The 22,462-nt window shown below is 48.7% G+C and overlaps 1 protein-coding gene and 1 long non-coding RNA gene across 3 annotated transcripts in view; one reads left to right on the top strand and one right to left on the bottom strand.

Annotated features, from left to right (window-relative positions):
- Positions 1-22,462, bottom strand: part of LOC146172046 (uncharacterized) — a 277,444-nt gene that overhangs the window by 206,244 nt on the left and 48,738 nt on the right. The gene's annotated exons all lie outside the window — the stretch shown is intronic.
- Positions 11,448-12,933, top strand: LOC146172047 (uncharacterized). The gene is made up of 3 exons (XR_014702711.1): positions 11,448-11,624; positions 11,732-11,861; positions 12,399-12,933. It is a non-coding gene; the product is annotated as an uncharacterized LOC146172047 (long non-coding RNA).

The following is a 22,462-nucleotide window of genomic DNA, read 5'->3' as shown; positions in this document are numbered from 1 at the left end:
GTGAGCTACAGTGAATTGACCCAAGGTAGTCAGGTCCAAGCGTAAGGGCCAGAAACGCTAGGGGAGATATAGAAACACTAAAAATCTGGCAAATGGGACGGCCGCGGCTTCCGTAGGAAGCAGTGCAATTTAAAATATTACATGCAAACAGTCCTTGTCAAACTAGATGTTATAGCGCTGCAAGAAACTGGCTGCTCTCCAAGACGTTCGGGCTTCGTTGCTTATTCAACTCAGACAGAAATCAGGACACCTGGTCGCCAAATCGGTGACGGCGATTCAACACCCGGCGTTCAACACAGATATCGAGCATGGGCTAATTCGAGATCATGCAGTTCGAGAGAGGTAAGAAGAGCATATTCGTCCCGAATGTGTACAGCCCGCCCAGGCAAAGGAATGCTGATTTTGAGCTATTATTCAAAGACGCAAGAAAGGTAGCCAAGGATAACGGTCTGGTAGTGTTAGTAGATTTCAACGCGCAAGACAAGAGCTGGGGATATGTAGGAGAAACCACTAAGGGAAAGAACCTGGTGCAAGCGGACATGGATCTCATAACAGCGTCAGCAGGGTACATGCCCAGACCTCGCTTTCGTAAAGAACGCTACGTTTCTTGGGAAAACACGAACGAGAACCTTGGAAGTAATCACTTCATCCTTGTGATATTGGCCAATACGAGGGTCAGTTGAAAGTTAGGAAAAGTGAAAATAACTGACTGGAATGCGTTTAGAGAACATTGCGACAAGAAACCAATTCAAGCGATTGAGGTGTGGAGCAGGGGACTCCGCGAGGTGTACGAAAGAGCCACAAAGACCGTGAAAAGGCCGAACGCAGTTCCTGAAATTGATAACCATCTACTGCGGTTATCGGAAGCTCGCAGGAGTATGATTAAGAGGTGGAGGAGACAGAAGGACAACAGGAAGCTCAAACTGAAGATTGCCGAGGTCACCGCTGAGGCAGAGCAGTATGCGCAAGAGCTCTCTAGATAAAACTGTGAACAATTGTGCGACTCACTGAAAGGAACATTAGGGACGGCCAAGGCTTGGGCGTTGCTGAGGAATCTCATCGACCCGGCCAAGTCTAAGGCCGAAACCAGCAATACGCTTCACGGAATCGCCACAAGTACATGGGAAACAATGAGGAGTTGCTAGACAAGATCCGAAAACGGTACGGGGGGGGGGGGGCATTCCGCGCAGTACAGAAGTGTATCGGGGAATTGAAAATGAGAAACTCGACCGTCCAATCACGAAGGAGGAGGTGTGCGCGGCTGCCAGAATGGCTCTCAAGAACACGGTGGCGAAGACAAGATTGGCAACGCCGTTATAAGAAATCTAGGGGCGGAACAGATTGCGAGCATCACAAAATTTTTGAGTGACAACTGGGAAGCGGAGACTGAGCCGGGGGAGCGGCGGCACGCAGAAATCATCACCATCCCCAAGCCACGCAACAACACATGTTTGGAGAATCTGCAGCCTATCTCACTGTCCTCCTGCCTAGGGAAACTGTACGAAAGGATCGTTATGATCAGACTTCAGAACTATTTGGAAGACGAAGATCTCATGCCACAAACAATGTTTGGTTTCCGGCCTAAGCTTTCGACGCAAGACGTCCTTCTTCTCCTCAAAGAAGAGGTTCTTAGCAACGTGCCAAAGTATGGAGAGCATGTGATCATGGCTCTCGACGTTAGGGGGCGTTCGACAATGTTAGTCATGAAGCCATAGTATCCAGTCTGAGCAACCTACATTGCGGGCGAAATATTCACGGTTACGTCAAGGCCTTCCTTACGAATAGAACCGCGACTATAGGGATCGGCGACTTGCGTTCGGACAAGATCAGGATGCTTAACAAGGGTACGCTTCAAGGATCTGTAATTTCGCCCCTTCTCTTCAACAATGGTATGGTTGGTTTGGCGGAGAAGTTGAACGCCATAGACGGTATTCGGCACGCAATGGACGCCGGGGACATAACGATTTGGACGACGGAGGGCTCGCTAGGTCTCAAGGAGAGGCTACAAGCAGCCGCGAACTATGTAGACAGCAACACAAGGGCTAGGGGATTTTCGTGCTCGCCCGAAAATCTGAAATTCTCAAAGTGTAGAGGCCCTGATACGACAGTAAAGTTGACCTCAACGTTATGCTATCCGGGGCTCGCATACCAGAAGTGCACGTGCTGAGAGTGTTGGGAATGTGGATTCAGTCCAATCAGAGGTCGGACTACAAGATCAGATTGCTATCTGGATCTTCGGCCCAGATAACGAGAATGATTAGGCGAGTGACCTATTGAAGAAAGGGGATGAAGGAGGAAGGCACGCTCAAGTTAATGCTGGCGCTTATAGCCACGTACAGTCTTCCCTATCAACACCTGAGCCAGACGGAGAAAGAGCAAGTGGAATCGATCCTCCGGAAGGCGTACAAGACAGCGCTAGGGCTGCCAATAAGAACGGCAAACGCGAATTTAATGGCCCTTGGCTTAACAAACACATACGAAGAGCGCCGGGAAGCGCCGCTTGTCTCTCAGAAGATGAGGCTACAATGCACTACTGCAGGACGAGCTCTCCTCCGAAGACTAGGCTATCATGACCACATGCTGGAGATTGAACGGACGATAGACATACCGGACGTGATCCGATCTACGTTTGTAGTAGCGCCAATTCCCAAGAACACATATCCTGTCGTTCATCAGGGTAGGCGTAGGCCCAGGACGGAAGCCTTAGCCAAGACCTATCAGAACAAGAACACCGTCTATATAGATGTGGCGATGTATTAAAACGAAAGAGATGCGGTGGTGACGGTGGTAGATTTCCAGCTAAAGGAAAAAAGGAGTGCCTCGCTATGAAACTGCACCGTGTCTGACGCCGAAGAGGCTGCTATTGCTCCAGCGGTCGCTGAGGGCCATAGGTCCGGGCGTTCGCTGGTAGTAATGACCGATTCGCAAGCCGCTTGCCGAAGATTCACCAACAACAGGTTTTGCAAAAACGCAGCCGCCATCTTGAAAGCCGGCGGGATAAGCGACACAAAACAACTCGGGCTTTGGGCTCCGGGGCACGCCAACATTACCGGGAAAATTCAGGCAAATCTAATAGCTCGAGGTTATGCAAACCGAGGGAGGTCAGAGGCCGAAGAGACCGAGGCAGTGACTCGTACCTACGTAGACATTTTGGTGCACTACCAAGGGATCAGAAGACGGAATCTTCCAACCCACAAGTTAGTAAACAGGGTGCAGTCAGTGTCTTGGCGGCAACTACACACAAATTTTTATCCATGCCTGTCTTTATACAGCAAGATACATCGAGACCGTGTACAGGGACACCTGTGCCTGGTGTGGACAGAAACCGACAATTGATCATATCACATGGGCCTGCCAGAAAATAGATGCAGTGCCGATAATTCACAACGCCACGCCGCAGCAGTGGGAGGCTGCGCAGTCCAATTCGGAGTCGAAAGACCAGCTTTGGCTGATTGAACTGGCCAGCCGGGCAGCAAAGGCTGCGTGAGTCCTGGACTGAGGGCCCAACCACGGAAGCTGTACATTATTATTTTTCTTTTTCTTTGCATTATATAAAGATTTATCTCTCTCTCTCTCGCTCTGGCTGAATGCATTTTGTGCTCCATGAGGCGTATGTTTAGGCATTGTCCAGTTTGGCCACTTTAAGCGCGGTCACAGGTCATCGGAACTCGACATACAACATTTTTGCAACATTCAGCATATCTGTTGGTATGCTTGAGGCCAAAGGTTTTGTTTACAAGACGGGCTCCGTGTTTGTTTTTTCGCGCTCATTTTAGCACAAATGCCTACCAAATCGCCCAACTTCTCACGTACCTTAAATATGAGTGACCGTATGCGCTTCTCAGGCTTTGCTAATATCAGAGTTAACATAGATGAGGGAATAGTTTATATCACCTCGCATGTAACATAGAATTAATTTTTATGGCAACTTTTTTCCACTGTCTTTTTGTTTCATTGCAATAAACCTGCAATAAACACATTTGATAGTAAGCGCATGTTTCGTTCTTGTTCCGCCTTTACTGAGCTGTTCACCAGTATGAATGCATACCAACTCGCACAGGTTTCAGCTTTATTAAAGAACCTCTTCACAGTTATGGCGTCCACGGCAGGACCAGGCTGGACTCTAGGCTAATTAAGCGAAACGAATTTGGAGGCAAGGTATGTATTTTATCCTTTTAGATATTATTTTAATATTAGTTTTGCTATTTTGATGTTCACTGTTGTCATTCCCACCCTGCCATGGCTCCTACCTTGGGGTTAGCAGTATTTGAAATAAATAAATAAATATCAGCGCTTCGGAGTTGGTCGCCTTAGGCGAGCGTATTCCCATGTGCAAGAAGAGCTTCGGAAGGAGCGAGATGTGAGATCTGCTTAGCGCGAAGTTAGGCAGGAGAAATAGCAGTTAGAGGTACGAGCTGCAAAGGAGAAACTGGAGTTAGAGGCACGAGCTACGAAGGAGAAACAGGAGTTAGAGGCACGTTATTTGGAGTTGCAACTAAAGCTCATGGAAGGTGGTGCAAATCCTCCTCAACTACTTCTAGAACGCAGTCTCATCATGAACTCATCTCCTTCATGAACTGCCACAGATTTTTACCGCCATTCAATAAAAATCGAAATGACTTGGATACCTGTAGTAAAACTCACATTCGAGCGAGTTGGTGCAGCATGTTGCAAAATTACCAGCGTACACAGGACACCAACAAGGACAAGGTGTTCTCTTCCTTGTCCCTGTCCCGTGCGCTGGTAATTTTCGACTTGGATATCTATTTGGTGAGATTTAAACATGCTACCACATGCCATAGTTGGCCGAGAGGAAAATGGTCGCAGCTTTGAATTTATGCCTCGGCGGGGAAGCCCTAAGAGTATTGGTCGACTCTTGCGTGAGAATCCAGCTGAATATGAGAAGGCTAAGGCCGCTTTCCTGCAGAGATTTTGATTTACTGGTTAGGGCTATCGCTAGAAATTTTGTCAAAGCAAGCCCCAGGATGGCGAAACAGGCTCGCAATACGTTACTAGGCTGTTAAGCTTCTTTGACCGCTGTGTCAAAATGCGGGAACTGGGCCCCACATTTCAGAACATTCGTGACATGGTCGTGGTGGAGAAGTTCATAAAGAATTGTCATTCACGTCTTGCTGTGTTTTCACTTGAACGCGTTTGTAAGGCGGTCGACAAACTGGAGCAGGCGGCCGACCTTTTCCCCGAAACGCAGCGGCACAATTATCTAATGATTTTGAAACACAAGTCAAAACAGAAAAAAATGAGGCCCAAAAATTATGCGCCTCGCTCAGAAACCAGGCGTCGGTGCTTCATTTGAAAGTTGGGGACAAACCGCCGAAAATACGAGCAAAGGCCAAGAAAACTGCGAGCGTCACTGGTACAGCGGGGTGTAGGAAATGTACTTAAAGCGCGAATTTTGTCGGGGTAAGGTTGAACGCCGCGGGCATCGACCAAGTGTCCGAGTACCTCGGACACTTGGTCCTCGAGTTGACGTTGGCCGAACTTACACTTCTTTGAATTCAGCTGAAGGCCAGCTCTTCGAAAGACTCCAAGAATGGCATCAAGGCGGTGAAGATGGCTCTCGAAGGTTGAAGAAAAGACAATGACGTAATCGAGATGACATAAGCAAGTGGTTCACTTCAGACCACGTAGAAGAGAGTTCATCATACGTTAGAATGTAGCGGGCGCTGTACACAGGCCAAAAGGCATCACCTTGAATTGGTACAGGCCATCGGAAGTGACGAAGACGGTCTTCTCTCGGTCCCGTTCATCAACCGCGATTTGCCAATAAGCGGAACGAATATCAATTGAAGAGAAATAACTGGCACCGTGCAAGCAGTCGAGGGCATCATCTATCCTGGGAAGTGGGTAAACGTGCTTCTTTGTAACTTTGTTGAGGTGTCGGTAATCAACGCAGAACCTCCAGGTATTGTCCTTCTTTTTAACAAGCACGACTGGTGATGCCCAGTTGCTGCTCGAGGGCTCTATAATGTTTCTTGCCAACATCTTGTCCATTTCGTCTTGTATGACGCGACGTTCAGAAATGGCGACTCGGTAAGGTCTTCTGTGAATTGGGCTGGCGTCTCTGATATCCATACGGTGAGTAACGAGGTCGGTTACCAAAATCGAAAATGTCACTGTACGAGGCCAGAAGGCTGGTAATTGCTTGAGAACTATCAGGACACAAGTTAGGAGCTACCATTTCTGATATGCCGGCTTCCGTAGGCGGGAATGCCGCATGCCGTGTCGATACTCCATCAGTAGGGTCAGGTGAAAGTGCACACACAATAAAGTCAGACAACGGGGTCAGTTCGGCAATAGAAATGCCCTCAGGAAGAACTTCTACAAAAAAACTGAAGTTCAGGACTGGAAGATAAGTGTGGGGTTTCGCTACATGCACGATATTGTGAGGGAGGGCTATGCTACGCTGCAGTCACATCAGTTAAGGGGGAAACAACGTAGTCGCCATCAGGAATGGGTGAAAAAGGCGACATGAGCACTTACACAGCGGTTTCAAATGGCAGACGAGTAAATGCAGCGGAGCGAAGACGGAGCGTTGAAGTTGCATGAGCTTGTTCATCGGGACAAAACGGCAGGTCTAGGTGAAGCAGTCCAGAAGAACAGTCAATGAGATTGGAGTGTGCAGTTAAAAAGGCGAGGCATAATATAACACCTTAAGGGCAACTGATGAAGACTGTAAATAACACTGGGATGTTGTGGCCGGCAATGCTAATGCGTGCAGTACACATACCAATCACTGTAGCTGTGTTGCCATCCGCAACACGAACGGTAGATGAGGTGGCGGGTGTGAGGACTTTCTTGAGGCGTCGGCGGAGCGAGGAACGGAGGACAAAAATGAGGGCGCCAGTGTCAATAAGTGCAGAAATGGGACTCCATCCACAAAAATATCAATGAGATTACGTCTAGGTGCGGGGTTCAGAACCGAGTTGGCAGTCGGGGTCGGTAATGCAGCGTCACTCTCCGGAGCTGCATTCACTAATTTCCCGAGTAGGTGCCTGCGTATGATAGGGAGGAGCCGCGACGAGGTACCGGTGAACGGAATCGATGAGGCCGGGGAGATGGAGATCGGCTGTAGCGACGAGCAGTTGGGACGGTTTCGGTGCGAGGCTGATCTGCTTAAGGAGGAAAGTGTCCAGGTCGATCATAGGCGGGGCGGGGTTCCGCTGGTGGGGGAGCAAAGCGTCGAGGTCCATACTAATACCGACGGTCGGCGTTGTAATAGGAGCGAGGGGTGGGAAAACTACGGCTACGGCAATACCGCGAAGTGTGGCCGGCTCGACAGCAAATGAAGCAGATTGGCCTGTCGTCTGGTGTGCGCCACTCTGCAGGATTGTGACCAAGGTAGCGACGTGGGGAGGCTGTTCTGATGGTTGTAGCAGCCACTAAAGGAACAGGGTGCGGTGGTGGCGGGGGAGGCACGGAGCTAGAGGAGAGGCCGACCATTGCTAGTTCCTGGCGGACAATGGCCTGTTTCATGGCCACGGTGTCCGGCAGCGGAGACGGGAGGGGTGCAGGAGTTAGGGCCTCGAGTTCTCTCCGGAAGATTCGAGTCACGGTCGTGGGATGGGAGGGCTGGTGCAAAGGGGCCAGGTGATCGCAGGATGAGGTACCCGCCGTGTTCGGAAAACGCTCAAAGCGATGTACGAGACGGCTTTGTTTAGCCTGCTCAAATTTTCGGCAGACTTGAAGCACAGAGTCGACGGCAGGGCAATCCATGTAGAATAGGATGTGGAACGCATCATCCGCGATACCCTTGAGAATATGCCCTACCTTGCCACTTTCCGGCATGGAGGTGTTGATCTTGCCGCACAACGCAAGCACGTCCTGAATGTAGGCGAGGTAGGATTCCGTGGGGGTTCGAACACGAGACGAAAGTTCCGATTTTGCAGCCAGAGCGCGTCCAGTTGGTTTCCCGAACGAGTCCTTAAGCTTTCGCTTGCAGATATCCCAGGTAATGAGCTCTTGTTCGTGGTTTTGAAACCATGTTCGAGCTGTTCCCGCCAAATAAAAGATGATGTTAGCGAGCATGATGCTGGCATCCCAGTGGTTGTTCCGGCTGCAGCGCTCATACTCATCCAGCCAATCGTCATCGTCTGGGTTGTCGTCGCCGTTAAAGATGGGAGGGTGGCGATTTTTCTTTAGAACAACTGGCCGAGGCGATGTTCCTGCGGTGGTAGGGGCTGCTTCGGAGGTCATTGTGGCTGTTTGAGACGTGGTTGTGATCCCAGGTAGGTGGCGGCCGCTTCGCAATTCCAGCCTTTGGCAGCGTAAATGGGCTAATCGGCACGTACGGGGATCTTGATTCACCTCCACCAAGATGATACGTGGCAGAAGGCTAGAACCACAACAAGGGAAACCACAACAGGTGATGAGAGACTAGGTGTTCAGGCAAGCACCAACTGTGTCTTAAGCTTCGTTGTCTATCACTGTGTAGTCCATCGTCGATCTCTTTAGTGGCATATACGTAAGAATATGTTTAAAAACTGCTAAAGTACCATCAGTACTCTGAAATAAAGTGGCGAGCTCGTTGACCATCGTTTTGCCCTGTAGCATGCGATCTATATACGGATTTGTTTTTTATTATTACGACGTTACCAATGGAAATCTTGCAGTAGAAGAATAAGTATATGGTCCAAAGGAGGTATTTCTTCAAAGAAAAAAAAAACGCTAGCAATCTCATAAGCACATGCGTGCTCCGTGCGCTGTACGTGACATAACCTGCTCGCTGGCTCGGAAGGCAAGTGAAATCCAAGCTTGTACTACGTAGTGTTTTATTTCGGTTCTTATTACATGATTGTGCTTCATATATGATAATATTTGGTTTGCACTCGCGAACCCTGTGACTCGAATGGGGTGCTCCGTGCGAGTACTGTCAGTCGAGCCATAGCTAGGATCACTTTTGTACAGCACTTCCGACATATCTTCGTTAATAATAATAATAATAATAATAATAATAATAATAATAATAATAATAATAATAATAATAATAATAATAATAATAATAATAATAATAATAATAATAATAATAATAATAATAGTAATAATAATAATAATATTAATTGGTTCACTTATTGGCCAATTTGCGAAACGCTGTAAAAGCGCTCAGCAAGGTAGGTTTTCCAACGTCGCCCCCACCCCCGAAAAAAAAAAAAAGGCCTCGTTCCTAGATATTTTCTTGGTCAATCTAAAAATTAAAAGGCAGCTGTGGACACTTAGGGCACATTCACACATCAGTCTCGAATGCGCAACTAAGTGCTCGTCGTCTGCTTTGCAGCTGTGATGAACTTAGAGAATGCGCGAGTGGGAATGGGGAACAAATATCCAGGAGATATTTTTATTGTGAAAGCAATACTACTTTCACTTCCAAGCCTTTGCAGTGCGACGGCGGTGCACATGAAATGACCTTTCACATGACCTCTGTGTGACGTCACGCCTCAAAGCTGGGCGACTAACTAGCACCGTCCGTGAGAGACGGCGGTGCGCATGAACGGCGGTCTAACTCCCTCTCTCTCCGCCAGAAGCGCCACAGGTGTTATGACGTCACGCCTCAAAGCTGGGCGACCAACTCGCGCTGTCCGTGAGAGACGGCGGTGCGCATGAACGGCGGCCTAACTCCCGCTCTCTCCGCCAGGAGCGCCACAGGTGTTGTGACGTTATACAGCTGTATGACAGTAGCATTGATAATGGCGGTGCATTTAGTTGATAATAACGATGAGAGCAAACGTAATGCACCGTATGCAGCAGCAAACCTCCAGCTTTCGCATTTCTGCAGTGTAGATTCCACAGTGCTCTCAATTTTATATTGATTTATGCATACTGTTATTTTTTCTTCAAGACCTTATCAGGGTGGGTCGATACACGCAACTGAAAATACCGAAAAGCAGAACAAAATGGATGAATTATTTCAGGTGCTCTTCAAACGATCTCAGTTATTTCTATGTGACTACACTGTTAGTAAGGTTTTTCCAGTCAGCTATAGCGTGAGGGAAGTAAGAGTACTTAAAGAAATCAACTCTTGAGGTTAGAGCTGTTAGTGTTTTGTCAATATTGTAATGTCCAATTATTAACTTAATAACCTTAACAGACGAATGTGATGCCTCGTTCTCGTTTATTGACAGGAAAGCACATTGTTTTAGCAGTTGTGTAAATAAACTACGGAAGTATTTATTTAAGGTACATCGATTTGCTTTCCATTGGATGCGTTCTAATTTGTCGGTATTCTATCCACTGAACGAGTCCCAAATTATGACGGCATGTTCAGGCGTTATACGAACTATGGTTTTGTTTGCGAGAGCCTAAATATCGTCTAAATACAGTTCACAGGAGCGCTAGCTGTCACAGTGCCATTGTGTTTCGTCCATGATAAATTGTGTAATCCAGAGACCGAATTATTTGTAACGCGCTACTTCAGAAAGAGTGATGTTGTTAGTGCGGTACGGGAGCAGAAGGGGATCTTTTCTTCTGGGTGATTCCCACGAATACTGTCTTTTGGTAGTGCAGCGAAACATTCAAAGCTGTATTTTTTGTCTTTTAGTAGCCGTTGGCATACGACCTCGTCACTCTGACTCTGGCAAGCGTATCAATTCAGTTTACTTTGTTTGTACATGGTCGTTGTAGCGAGACGCAGCTTTATTAGTTTCTTTGTCGCTCAAGATGCGCTGAGACACATCTCAAAGATTCCGGCCACCCGTGTGTGTTTCTGCAATGTTCCAGGTTGTGCTGGTCACCGTCTGCGGCTTTATTTCGATGTTTCGTTGCCGCGTTTAAACTGAGCTTTGACAGGTGCGACGGATGTTCCTAGTTCTACGACTGACGAGCACGTTTGTTGCTATCGCCGCCGCCGAGTTGCTTATTTCTTTGCGGGCGCAAGCAGCCCAATAAAGAGTCAATTTCAATACTATCACGCCTGCGTCCTATTTTGGTGCCTACGGCCTTGTCACCACCACGTGACATCTGGGGCCGAATTAAGTACCGCCCACTGTCACAAACCGCTCACAATGCCCTGCTCCTATTGGTCGGCTTTAAGCGGCAGACATTGAATTTTTGCGTCACCACCGACTTCACCGGTGAGTGCGGTTTACCTCACGAACACGACTGAAGTGATGGCGTTGCACACGCGCTGAATTTTGACTGAAATTGTGAGAGCAGCGGAGTAGGTACGAACCGCTCACAAAGTTTGTGAGCGAAAATGGCGGCTGTTTGTTTACCTCGAGAAACGCCGCCTGAGACCGTGGCGTTGACGCGATCTACGACCAAGGACGGCACAAGAAGACTCGTTTGATTTGCCGACGCTGTACAACTCGGGAACCGGCTGAAAGGGGAGTAGCTGTGTGACGATTGCCGACAAACTCGCCGATGAATGAAGGCTTGCTGGCAAATGCATCGTCACTGGTATGGCATACGCGGCGCCGCGTTTTTTCGCTATTGGAGGCTTCCAATTTCCGTTGGGATTGTCATACCGTTGTCATTCCACCGCCGTCGGTCAGCAAGTGCGTGCATCGGTAGCGGAAGCCATCGAGCGGCATGCTGATTGCCGTCAAGGCGCCGTGGGGTGATACTCAAACAAGTTGCAAGGCAAGGGGATCACAGTTGTGCAAATCGCAAAAGTGAGTAGACTTCGGCTTTTGTTTTAATGCGTGTGTTCAGCTAAGAATTCTGAAGGTCACAGTAAAGTTGTGCTGTGCCTGTTCACCCTCTGATCTGCGACGCCTAGATGCGCATTCTGCCGGCCGAGGATCATCGCTGCCTCGAATCTTACGTTCTTACCACGTACGAAGCGCATTCTTCTGGCGGTACTCTTCCATTGTGGGCGTAGGCCTGCAGAACGCCTGCGACATTTTCAGGTAAGTTTTAAAGAAGCCCTGTCGGTCATCGACCGACCTAGATTATATGTATTGATCTGAGTGTCAGAGCAGCAACAGTAGCTTTGTTTTTTGTTTATGGTGTTTAATGTCCCAAAGCGATTCAGGCTACGAGAGACGCCGTAGAGAATGGCTCCGGGAATTTCTACCACCTGGGGCTCTTTTCAGCGTGCACTGACAACGCGCGGTATATGGGCGTCTTGCTTTTCTCCCCCATCGAAAAGCGGCTGCCTCGATGGGATTCGATCCCGCATCCCTGGGCAACTGCAGCCGAGTACTGTAACCACTGCACCACTGTACACAGCCGTGCAGTAGATGTCTAGTGGTTACATCTATTGCATTAGCTGCCTAAGAAACCGTGATGACAACCGTGAACGAGTTGTCGGAATGACTGTGAATGTTTAGTAAAGACTGGCTGTGCGCTACTTAGTATGGATCTTCAGTTGTATAATACATGTTATGCTAGGATCGGCTAAAAGTGGGCCTAAGTGGATGTAATTTCTTTTGTTTGTTATGCAGGTGACAGTGCATTACCCACTAGAGTCACAGCTGTTTACACCAGTGCGAAGCCACCCCAGCTCCAACTCGCTTTCCCTTCCTTCCTATAGCCTTGGCAGGCTGGTGCAGTTGGTTGTGTTCACTAGTTATGTGTTAAACATGCTAAAATGGGCAATAAATGTTTGCGATTCTGGGTTCAGAAAATATCATTTCAGGAGGAGTGCCTGCAGCCCATGAGCGCGGTTGACGGTAGCAGGGTTGTTTTGATGCACTGAATACAGCCAACCATTTTTTAGTGTCACGCATATTCATTACAGATAATTTTATTTCCTGGCCACGGCATTTTACGCGAGTACTTTTTATTAAAAAAGAGGCAGAATAATATATACAAACACACTTTGCCTCTATACCTTCATGAACAGCGATCGTAGAACATTTTCATGTGTAGGAGAGAATGAATTACTCTGCTTGAAGTGCCTATTCTCTTTCATATTGAAGCTACCTGACTACAAAACGTTTCGTGTGTATCAGAAGTGACAGTAACAGCCGGGTGGTATACGACTAGCGGAGTTGAGCAGTGTGAACTGCTGTAGCAGCTGCAAGGAGATTCATGTACAACTGAGTGCATAATAAATACTGCAGACTGGGTGCGACAATGATTGTGGAATGACTCGAATATCGTCGCAGACAGAAAAATAAGTGTAAATATCACGGATGCATTGTTAAGGCGATACGTCAATAGTGTTTATTGTGTAATAAATGCAATTTTGACTACATGCGACCACACATGTGAATATAACAAAGTTGGTGAATAAAGTAATTGCTTTCTCTATGAACGAACCAAGCGGAGCATAAATATCACAGTTTCTCTGCCTTTGACCCAGGCTAAACAACCAACGTCAGCAACTGAATGTGAACGGTACGGAGAACGGAATGTCAAGACACGAGCCCGATGTGGCCAGCGTTCACTGTATGCACGAGGAGTCCGTGGTGACGGGTCATCATGTTGGCTTTCGTTTCTCGTTCTGCGCACAAGCGGCTGATAGCTATTGCATAGCATCTACCTTACTGCACTTGCCAGCTTTCCTCTATTGGCAGCCTTCATAGTTGTCTTGTACATTCTAGAGATACCAAACCGCAACATACCTCCCACGCGTGGCTCTATTCATAAATAGCAAGCACCGACGGACAACACGAACATGAGCAAGTTGTCTTCGTCGATTTTCGTGCCAAGCGCTTCTACCAAGTTGATCACTGCAGGCCTGTAGCTTTCACTGCTTTCAATCAAATATTTTTCGGCTACTAACAACATTCACACGGGAGCTCGATTTTAGACAAGCGAAAATCGCCAAATAGCCGAGGAATCACCTGTTTCTTCGGAAGCCGCTATGTGCACGCTTTGACGTCGTCAGCGTGCCCACACAGCAGCGTAGGTTACTGAAGGGAAGACTTAATTGCAAAAGTAAGAACGCCTTTAGTTCTTCTTGGTGTTCTTGGATTTTAAAAACAGTTTCTTACAAAGATAAAACTTTGTTTCTTTATTTACTGCGTATTTATTGTGCCGTTTCCAAAAACGTTAGGAGACTGTCTCTTGTCGAGCTCGGCCAAGTTTGCGGCAACGATGTAGCAACAGCGTTGGCCACTGATCGGGCGCTTCAGGGGCGGAGCCATGCTATAAGTCAGTGGTAATTGTACGATTTCGTAATCCATCACGATTGGCTTCTCAAGGTCACATCATAGCCACGTGAATTTGACGTCATGCTCACAAACTTGTGAGTGTAATTGTGAGTGGTACGTAATTCTGTCCCTGATGAAGGTGCTGGACCTCGCCATCGTGACGTACCCCTGAAGATGGCACCCATCGAGCTGGAAGCACACTTGGCTTTCGTCCAACTCCGCTAGCCCCCCTGCTTCCAACGACGACCGAACAAGGATGCGGAAGACTGGCTCGAGCTGTTCAAATAAGTGGCAACTTCCAACGCCTGGAACGACGAAAAGAAGCTCTAGCAAGCTCTACTTTGCCCTTGAAGGATCTGCACGAATATGGTTCGAAAATCATGAGGCGGCTTTGAGAGATTGGGAGATTTTCATGAAATAGTTTTTGATGTTGTGGATGGGGTCAAATGTTTCAAAGAAAATGGGTTTGGCCTGACATTCTCTTTTGAAACGCTCTGTAATGATTTTTGCAATTCCTTGATAATGTTACGGAGAGGCAAGCCGATGAAAACAGAACATAGAACAATGAGATTTACGATGACCGTGAGATGACTTTAATGAATGTTTGGCGACCCTAGCGCGAGCGCTCCTGCCCGTTCCACTGCCCGCTTTCTCCTCCTTTCTCGTCTGTAACATTGCCTGGGGCCGCCGCCGAGCGATCGTCCCAATCGTGGACGAGAAAGTTCGGGGATGTTGATGAGTCCATGGCATGGCGCTGGGAGTGTCTGGATGGCTGAAGAAGAGAACGGCTTGCCGGCGCGAAGATTCGCGTTGAGTAGCCCAGGGCGCTTTCGGACCTCAGGTCGCCAAGACCAGATGGCGGAGACCAAGGCACGCACCGCATGGCAAGGACAGGGGAGGATGCCTTCAAGTGTAGCGATGTCTTGGATCGTGCGGTCCTTGTTTGGCACATCTGCTCAGTCGGGTCATATAGGGTCGTTTGCTTCTTCACCGGTATCTTGTGGTCAAGTGTGGCGTCTCGGGTCATTCTCTCCTTCGTCATGTATTGTGGTAGGGGCGGAGGAACGGCAAGGTCTTGCTGGGTCCGGCAGGCTGGGGATCATCCATGCGATGCCTTATAACCTTCTGTCGACGGCGCAAGCAGTCGCAGGACGCCGAAACTCCGGGCCATGATGAAGGGTGATGATGACATGCCCGGAACCTCCAACCGAATGTTACGGATCGGGAAGCCGATGAAAACAGGCGAAGAGAGAATAAATAGATGTTCGATGACCATGAGATGATTTTAATGAATCGTTGGCGGTCGTAGCGCCAGCGCTCCTGCCCACGCCACTGCCCGCTTCTTCCTCCTTTCTCGGCCGTAATAATATTAATCTCCGGTTAGTGGATGACCACGTTTGTTGGATGTATTCCCCTAGGTGGGTGAAACCACTTATAGATTTTAAATCCAGCTACTTCAAGATAGTGAAATGTGGTATTGCGGTGGCATGTTTACGTTATTCATTACATAAATCTTGTCATCACATGATAGGTTTACAGAACAAGTAAACAGGCTAAGACACGCGGGGATTTCTCAGAACGTTTTGTCACTAGCCTCAAGAAAGGTTCTCAAGAGATCGAAGGAGGCTTCCAGTCATTCACCTGCGGACGCCGATGAGGAACACAAACAAAAGTAGCGCTTCTACATTATGTCTACCGCTTCTCGCATCGATTGAAAAATATGGGCAACAAATATAGTGTGAGAGTTTTGTTTTCAGTCCCACAAATGTCGGTAGCATTTGTGCTATCTTTGACAGGCGGGCAGGTAGGGCTTCAAGCAAGGAAAAAGGAAGGCCTGTCCAGTCAACCATGACAATCGGTACGTCGAATGTATGAAATGGGTTGTGTACCGCATACCTCTTTCCTGTGGCCGGACCTATACGACCTATACGATCTTGGCCGGACCGACCAGCCTAAAGCCCGCAGCGTGGACAAAGGAAGGAATGGACCAAGCGATGCCCCCGCTTCTAAACCAAGGCACCTACGCACAGGTGAGCAACACAGCCATTATGGCGCCTTCCACTCCTCTAGAAAAGCAGCTGGCAGCAGAAAACAAACTTCTGAGAGAGCAGTTAGCTTACATGATGAAAAGGATAGAAACCCTCTAAAGAAGCACGAGAGCGTCAGTTCCTGCATCACAATAAACGGCAAGTCCTAAGCCTCCCCCACCTACTGGTGGGTTTAACGCATGCGTTGTAAACGCGACCGTGCCACGAGATATCGAGGTTGAACCATTCAATAGCTTAAAACGCCCGGGACCCTCGGACAGTGAGCCGGAAGTCATAACCAAAAAACCTGCGGAAACCTCCCCTAAGGGAACCCCTCAAGAACCAACCAGGGACGAGCAGGGCGTCAAAGCAAAAAAACCTTTGGAACGCTCCCCTGAGGGAACCCCTCAAGAACCATCCAGGGATGAGGACATCAGGAAATTTGAAGCCAAAATTATTCCCAACAAAGTTGACCATCACGGCAGACTCAATGCTTTTAAAAAAAGTCTCACTGATAGGGATGCAATCAGCAACGCCCGTATGGACACACAGGACAAAATTTTAAGCGACCTACAGATTAGAGTGGCAGCCATGGAAACCAAAGTAGCAGCCATAAAAACAGCAATTTCTAGTCAATCCGCCAGATTAGATATAATTATTGACAGGCTGTCGGCAACTCCGACAACCTTACCCAATCGTCAGCACAAAAATGGCCCCTCGTAAAGAAATTGAGGTATATCAGTGGAACTGCAGGACGCTCTGCTGCAGGCGGGGCAACCTGCTGCTCCCCATTCATAACTCATCTAGCAAACCAGATGTAAGAGCGCTTCAAGAAAATAGGGGACCAATCAATTTACCAGGCTACAAAGCTTTTGTACAAACAGGCGTGTCGAACAAGCAGGACCAGCTCACCGCGACTTTCATTCAGCGAAACATTACTGCCGCACAGCGCACATTCGATGACACAGACAACTACACTTTGCTAGAAAATGTCCCTAGGAAAAAAGGAGATACAAAGCTCTTCATCCTAATCTTGCACAACTCACCCAAATATGCAGACTCAGGAATACTGCGTCTACTAGAAAAAGTACAAAAGCTCGCAGCCAGGGCGCAGTTACTGGTGGTAGGCGATTTTATCGCACGATACACGGCATGGGGTTACAACAAACCACGCCCAAAAGCACTAGAATCTGGGAAACAGTAAGATTTTGGCTTCTCCATTCTTAACGATCCACAGGAAGTCACCAGAATAGGCAACAGCGTACGTGCAGACACCTCTCCTGATCTAACACTAAGCAAATACATTCAGGACGCTCGCTGGAACAACACGCCACACTCGCTAGGCTGTGAGCACTACACCATCTCCGTCAAGTTCAACACAACGCAGATAAACGCCTCACCGCAAAAGCCGCAATTACGGACTGGGACAAACTTAGACAACTGAGGGAACAAGCCGCCCCCTCCAACATAAACGACCTGGAAGACTGGATCAGTGCACTTACTAATGACTTTTACAGCACCACAACCGAAACACAATTCGCAGGTCAGGACAACACCACCACGGACGCACGGCTACTGCACACGTGGGAGGCTCACGCTAGTTTGCTTCGCTGTTGGAAAAAGCAGCGTTTCAACAGAACGCTGCGACGGCGCATTGCACAACTAGAGCGGCAGATCGAGGCACATGCCAGCGATCTGGAGAAACAACAGTGGGGCAAACCTGCGATGGAATGAACGGACAGCTCGGCAGTAAGAAAACCTGGCTCTTGCTCCGACACTTGCTAGACCCAACGCAACAAAATCTGCTGCGCGGGATCACCTCGCACAAATTATACAAAAGTATGGAGCTACGGACGCGGAGCTACTAAATGCACTATGCCAAATGTACCTGAAAACGACACCAAGCACTAGCCCACTCCTTATGTATGGAGGACTTCCTAACGAACAGTTAGACGAGGACTTTACGGAAGCGGAGATGTACGCGATATGACAACTCAGGACGACCTCGGCGGCGGGACCGAGCGGCGTCTCAAACAAAATCCTCAGGAACCTAGATATCGGCTCAGTTTCGGCCCTAACTGACCTCATGAACACCTACTGGAGGAAAGGAGAGGTACCACCGGAATGGAAACATGCCAGAGTGACAATCATACCGAAACCAGGTAAAGAAGCTTAACATAGAAAACCTAAGACCCATTTCGTTAACGTCGTGCCTCGGCAAACTAATAGAACACATCGTTCTTAACATGCTGCAGGGTTATGTAGAGGATGACAATCTCATCCCCTCAACCATGATAGGATTCAGACCCAACCTCTCCACGCAGGATGTCATGATCCAGCTGTCGAGGGATGTTCTGGATCGCAGGTACTGCGATGGAACGAGGGCAATACTGGGGCTTGATCTCTGTAAAGCCTTTGGTAATGTCTCACACGAGGCGATATTATAAAATCTCTCGCTTTTGAATCCTGGAGAGAGAGTCTTCGGGTACATCCGATCCTTCCTTTCGAACAGGACGGCCGAGCTCACTCTCGGCGCGATCAAATCAGACCCCATATCTCTGGGCGGAAGGGGAACACCACAAGCCTCTGTGATGTCGCCGTTTCTCTCCAACATTGCACTTATAACACTGCCCCCCCCCCCCCCCAGACTCGCCACCATCGAGGGGCTACAGCATACGTTTTACGCTGACGACATTACCCTGTAAGTGAACAGGGGAAGTGATGCCCGAATAGAAAGTGTGCTTCAGGAAACAGTCGACACCATCGAAACTTACGCTCTAAGGGCGGGTCTTGGATGTTCACACTCCAAGTCCGAACTCTTGTAATTCGAGAAGGCCCTAATCGAAAGAACAGACCTCCGCCCCCTGCAATCAGGGTAGAGCTCAAAGTACAGCCAATCAAACAAGTAGACATCATCAGAATCCTAGGCATGTTCATTCAAAGTAATCACAGAAATTTAGCAACATTACATAAAACTGACCACAACAGTCACCCAAAAAGCCAGACTAATCAAGCGAATAGCCAACAAGAGGAGGGGCATGAAAGAACGCGACACCTGTCGACTCATTCAGTCTTTTGTCATTACTAGGCTAGTCTACATCCTGCCCTATCTGCGCCTCTACCAAGACGAAAAGCAAAAGGTTGAGTGCCTTATCCGGCAAGCTTACAAGACAGCACTAGGACTATCAAGAAACACTTCAACCGATAGGCTTCTAGCTCTTGGAATGCACAACGCACTTCATGAACTCAAGGAAGCGCATTTAATATCGCAGTACTCAAGACTGGCGCGCATCAAACTCGGTAGGCTTGTTTTGCTGAGGCTAGGCATCAATGCTGAACCCTTGGCGGACGATCCCAGGCAAATACCCACAGCAATCAGGAAGGAGCTTGTTATAAAGCCCCTTTCTAAGAATATGCACTCCATTTACCACGAAAGCAGGCGACTAGCACGCGCACGTGCACCACACACCAAGTACAAAGGAAAACAGTCGGTTGGTTACGTAGATGCGCCCGAATATGACGAGATGGGCCGAGGTTTCGCTATTTGTGCGGTGACTGGGGCCTGTGAGTCCACGCCTTTCAAAATCTTAGCTTCAGCTACTGTACGCATCAGAACCTCCGAGGCTACAGAGGAAGCAGCCATGGCGCTGGCTGTCGATTTTACCGAAGCAGATGTTATAGTCAGTGACTCCAAAACAGCCGTGCGGAATTTCGGGAGGGGCCGTCTGTCGGCTGCCGCCAGGAATATCCTTAAAAGCTACCGTTAATTCCCTGGTAGGATGATAGAACTGGTATGGGTTCCGGCTCACTCGGGCAATCCCGGAAACGAGAAGGCTCACGAATATGCCCGAGGTTTCGTCGGCTGGGCGGTGGGTACCTCGTTTTCCGCGGGCGCGAGGGAGGGCTTGCTCCCGTTCTATGATATATCTCGCATTTTACCCTGGGAAGGCGCATCTTTCCTCCCCCACATAATTCATTAAGCAAGGCCCAGGAGATACTCTGGCGTCAGCTACAAACCCGATCCTTCCCCTGCCCCAAAGTATATTCGTATATATTCAAAGAGCAGGTCGACCCTAAATGCAAAGAGTGTGGCGTCGACGCCACTTGAGACCCCATTACTTGGGGGTGCGCGGCCTACCCGCCACCTGCCTATTTGCTGTCAGCTCCATCTCTGGAGGAGTGGGAGGCCGTGCTGCGCTGCTCGGACTCAGCCATCCAGGCTCGGGTCACTGAGTGGGCCGAAAGGATCGCCGACAGTACGCCATTGGCGGCCATCTGGCGCGGCCAACAATCAAACTGAACACTCGCCTCCTTAAAGCCGATGATAATAAATGTTTTCCCATCCATCAATACTGGGCAAACTCACCTGTGCCTTAATATTAGATTGCAGGAACACAATCGGTATTTGAAGAAACCCTTGTCGTTTTATCTGGCCAAACAATGCGCAAAGTGCAGTGGTTACAGGCCTATACTAAGTGATACTGCTGTTTTATTACGTCACACTGATCGTATCGCAAAAAATGACCTAAACCCTGTTGCTGATCAACAGTGATCCTCCACCAAAAAGAGTGTCTGTGCCATGATGCGCCTGTGTGATTTCGTCCTTGATTTCTTATTTTGTTTCTTCTTTTACTTGCTTTTTTTTATAAATTGCCTGTTTCCTAAATAAAAAAAATTAGTTTTGAGTAGGCGCAATTGTGATGTGTTTTCTTCCTTGTCCCGTTTCATGTGCGCTATTTATATTCAAAGAGGATAATTGATGACTTTGTCACAAGAACATCGCTGTACGAAGAGACGCCCCGCTAGGGCCATCACTATTGCACACAGCAGCAGCGCTGGGCGATGGCCGGCTCGACGCGCAACTAACTGCTCGTTGTCTGGTTCGGGGCTTTGCAGTTCTATAGAGAACGCCTGAGCGGGAATGGGTAAGAACAAATATCTAGACTATAGCACATTGATCAGCCGGATAATTGCTGACTGCGTCACAGGAGCATTTCTGTACGCAGAGACGTCTTTTTAGGCCCACCATTATTGCATGTAGCAGCAGCGGTATGCGGTGGCCAGCTCGACGCGCAGATGGCTGCTCGTCGTCTGCTTCTCAGCTTTGCAGTTAGATAGAGAAACGCCGAGTGGGAATGGGTAAAAGCAAATATCCAGACCATAGTGCATTGATCAACGGATAAATGGTGACTGCGTCACAAGAGCATCGCTGTATAATGAGACGCCCAGTCAGACCCACCATCATTGCGTGCAGAAGCAGCGGTAGGCGGCCGCTGGCTCGGGGCTCGTCGCCTGTTTTGCAACTTTGCTCTTTGATCGAGAAAGCCTAAGCAGGAATTGGGAAGAACACCCATCCTCTAGATCAGCGCATCGATCAACTGGATAATTGGCGACTACGTCACAATAGCATCGTTATCAGAACACCCTGTAAGGCCCGGCATCGGTGCACGCAGCCTCAGCGGTAGGCGGTCATTCGAGCGAAGCGCAACTGCTCGTCGCCTACTTTGCAGCTTTGTACTTCGATCGAGAAAACTAAAGCCGAAATCAGGAAGAACAACCATCCAGTCCACCAGCACATTGTGTAACCGGATAGGCAGTGACTACGTCCGAGACCACCTCTTTAAGAGACAACATGTAAGGCCCGGCATCATTGCACAAAGAGGCAGCGGTAGGCGTTCGCTGGTACGACGCGCAACTGCTCGTCGCCTGCTTTGCAGCTTTGCACTTCGATCGAGAGAACTCAAGCAGGAATTGGGAAGAACAATCACCCAGCCCACTAGCCCATTGAGCAAGCGGATAGTCCGCGACTACGTCGCAAGACCACTGCTATAACAGGCATCCTGTAAGGACCGTTATCATGGCACGCATCCGGAGCTGTAGGCGGCGGTGGGCTCGACGCTCAACTGCTCGTAGCCTGGTTTGCAGCTTTCCACTTCGATCTAGGAAGCTCAAGAAAGCATTGGGAAGGACAACCATTCAGTCCACTATATAGCGCATTGATCAACCGGACAGTCACGATTAATATACAAGACCATCGCTATAAGTGAAACCCTGTAAGGCCCGGTATCATTGCACGCAGCAGCAGAGGTAGCCGTGGCTGGCTCGACGCGCTACTGCTCGTCGCCTGCTTTGCAGCTTTAGAGCCCGAGCAGCAATTGGGAAGAACCATCTTGGCCATCATTGCTGTAAGAGACAGCCGGTAAGACCCAGCATCATTACATGCTGCAGAAGCTGTAGGCGGCGGCCTGTTCGACGCTCAAATAACTGCTCGTCGCCTACTTTGGAGGTTGTTATTTTGATATTGAATTCACTGTTCCATACTTGAAGCTGTTCATACTGCCGCTGCTGATGGCGCTGGTGCTTTTTTTCTGTTACTGGAAT

This window comes from Amblyomma maculatum, unplaced genomic scaffold (genome assembly GCF_055883805.1).
Source record: "Amblyomma maculatum isolate TAMU_Amacu unplaced genomic scaffold, ASM5588380v1 scaffold_15, whole genome shotgun sequence".
In the NCBI taxonomy this organism is placed as follows: Eukaryota; Metazoa; Arthropoda; class Arachnida; order Ixodida; family Ixodidae; genus Amblyomma; species Amblyomma maculatum.
This window is presented reverse-complemented; position numbering and strand designations above follow the sequence as displayed.